General features: G+C 36.5%; 1 non-coding gene across 1 annotated transcript; it reads right to left on the bottom strand.

Annotated features, from left to right (window-relative positions):
- Nucleotides 1–791: 791 nt before the first annotated feature.
- Nucleotides 792–936, bottom strand: LOC127552724 (U12 minor spliceosomal RNA). Its single transcript, XR_007951566.1, has one exon. It is a non-coding gene; the product is annotated as a U12 minor spliceosomal RNA (small nuclear RNA).
- Between the last annotated feature and the right edge of the window lie 2,295 nt (nucleotides 937–3,231).

Raw genomic sequence — 3,231 nt, 5'->3', positions numbered from 1 at the left:
TTTGATCTTTGGGGATCCTGTCTCTATTATCCAGTGAATTAGCTATCAATCTTTGCTTTGTTTCATCTTCAAATTTGATGAGAGTTTTTAAGAAATATTGGAAAGAAAAAGGGATCAAGGAAAGAATGGGACTTTTGTCTGAGGTAAATTGGACAATGATAACTGACAACAAAGGGAATGCATATTTGCTCAATTCTGGTTTTGTATCAGTTTTCCCTGACAATAATGATCTTTGCTCTGGAAATGATAGAATAAAAAACTAACAGGAAGTTTATACCAAAGAAAAGCAAAGAGATACAGTTCTTGATGGTTGTTCTTGATGACTTCATGCTTGACCCAGATGAAATACATCTGCAATTTGTGAAGGAACTAACAGGCTGAACCACTAGTGGTGATATTTGAAAGATTATTAAAAAAACAAAAGAGGTTTCACAAGATTGGGGAGAGTGAAGCAAATTTTATTCTAAAAAAAAAGAGAATACAACCTGCAAACTATAAATCAATGAATTTGGATTCAATTGCTGGGACATTTCTAGGATGGTTGTGGCCCATAACAAGAGTTTCCAGAGAACAGTGAGAATTTAAAAGATTTGTTCATGGCCGTACAGCTAGTACAATTGACAAAGGACTTAACCCAGGTCTAAGATCAACTCTTTATCCATTACATCATGAAGTCTCTCTACTAAGAGGGAAAAAAATAAGTAGCCCCTAAGCCCTACTCACACCCAATATTTCCAAATATTTGTAAAACTCATTTATAACAAAGAGGAAGTAGTAGTAGACAATAAGTACTGGGAGTACACCTAAGCATCCTGCTAAAGTAGACAGGTCACCTTAGGGACAAGCTGTACCAACTCAAAAATTCTTTTCACATGTGTAGTGAAGATTCAGGAGTTACCCAAATCATTATTTTTCTTACTCATAAATTTAATGCATTGTTTGTCAAACTCTTAGCTTTGAAAAAGAGAAAGGCAACAAAACTAATTCCCAGGGCAGGGATTGGTTCATTTTGCTCACTTAAAGTCAGATCAAAAAACTTTTGATTATTAAGTGGTTCTCTGTTCTAAGTAGTCATTTTCAAATGGACCAGTTACTGAATTTAAATTCTAAGTCTATGTGTCTCAATAACAACTACACATGAACTCTTATTAGTGAAAATCCACTTTAAATAAGATATTCTAAAGTTTTTGGAGGCCTGGAAAGCACAAATCAGTCAGTAAAACATCCTGATCATCAGGTACAAAAGGACAAGAAGAGCTTTGGTCTTATACCTGGGATACTGATCCAAAATGGCAGTGAACAATTCTAGATTCTGCCCTATTGAACTATAGTGCCATAGTAGCATAAGAAAGCATGGAGTAAACAAAAGCTACAAAAAGTAACACATGGCAAGTCAATTTAGGAATTATCTAAAGATGGGTATTTCAAATCAGTTGCTAGTGTTGTTTAGACTTCCCCATGTCATTTTATGGTACTATGTGATAAGAGCATAAGTATGAAAAAGTGGAAAGGAATGGTGGTAAAATAGCACAGTCAGAGCATTACTCGAGGACCTTCCTTCTAAGTTCACAGAGACATTCCACAGCATCCCTAGTGAGCTTGTCCAGCCACTATATTCTTCATGACTGTGTTCCCTGAAGATTATGATTACAGATGTGCCATAAAATGGATGGCACATCCATCTTATCTTCTGGGTCCTAGGAGGCAACTAGGAGAATTAATCAATGACTAAACTATCTGCTGCTGGTCTGAAATCTGCTACTGAGTCTTGCCTTCCTATTTCAGGCATGTTTGCTACAGAAAAAATAATCACTGACAAACACCTAAATCTTTTTTAAATTGGCACATTAGAATCAAACAGTACATATTAAAATTAGTCAGCCCAATGTGAGAAAGGTAAATATCTTTCCAGTTTTTCTATATCTGCTATAGAACTTGACAATATAAATATACATATATGTGTATGTGTTTAACATACAAACCAAAATGATTCTGCTTTATCAGAGGAATGCTTTCTTAATCAACACAACACTGTAAACAGTCATTTGACAGCCCATGCGTTTTCCTTCTTTAAATATTAAAGAATTCTGGCTAAACCAGGAAGAGTAGGGAAAGCAGGGCTGCTTAACACAAGGAGCGTATTTTGTGTGTGATCCAGTCATTGTGTGATCCAGGAAGCTTCTGCTGTCATCAGGGAGCAAAGTGATGCATCATCCCATGTTCTGATTGAAATCTATTACCTGCTGCTGAGAAAGCTGACACCACCAAGTTCAGTAGTAAAGGGGTGTTTAGGGAGCCACTAAAACCTCTACAAGTCTATCACAGTTCTTTCTTTTTTTTTCAAAGTTACAGGAAAGAAATTCTCTTTTTGGGCAAGAAAAACATTTAATAGAGTATCATCTACTAGACTGACAAGACACATAATAAAAAACTAATAGAAATTTCCAGTCTGGTCCCAAGAATAGATAGTTGGGATGGTGGCCAGGACATAGAAGGATTTTTCTTTTTCCCATTTTCCTTTTCTTTTTTTCTTTCTTTCTTTTTGCTGAGGCAATTGGGTGTAAGTGACTTGCCCAGGATCACTGAGATCAGATTTGAACTCAGGTACTCCTGACTTGAGGGCTGGTGCTCTATCCACTCTTCCACCTAGCTGCCCCCTTTTTCCCATTGTCAATTAAAAGTGCCTAAAATTCTCATCATTAGCTATTACTGGAGATAGCTCAGCTAAGTCTTTTGTTAAGTTTCCTTATTTATAAAAACAACTAGAAATAATGGGCTTCCCTCCCACAAGTTGGGGCAAAAGATATCTGAAAAGAAAGAATCAAAATATAAACCAGAAAATGAATGGAGCTGGCTGCCTAAGATTGAACATTTGCAGATTATAAGTGGTAGTGCGGCATAATGGGATAAATGTTAGAGTGCAATAAGAGCTGTGAATCTGGTTTAGATCCAGCTGTTCTACTTTTACTACCTGTAGGGTACCTTTTAGGCAAGGTGCCTTTTCTTTCTTGGCCTTCAGTCTCCTCAGCTGCCAAAATAAAGATGTTAGAGTAAATGATCGCCAAGTTCACTTCCTAGTTCTTCTTATAATTCCATCATTCCTTTGAGAGCAAATAGGAAGTTTGTCAGAGTTCTAGCTAGAAACATGAACTTTGAATATGAAGAGAAATTCTGTTTTCTGAGGACCACTGTAAAGAAATCACAGAAGAAAGACAAGCTTAAGGACCATTG

The sequence above is a fragment of the Antechinus flavipes genome, chromosome 2 (genome assembly GCF_016432865.1).
Source record: "Antechinus flavipes isolate AdamAnt ecotype Samford, QLD, Australia chromosome 2, AdamAnt_v2, whole genome shotgun sequence".
NCBI lineage: Eukaryota > Metazoa > Chordata > Mammalia > Dasyuromorphia > Dasyuridae > Antechinus > Antechinus flavipes.
The sequence above is the reverse complement of the archived record's forward strand: the minus strand, read 5'-3'. Positions and strand labels throughout refer to the sequence as shown.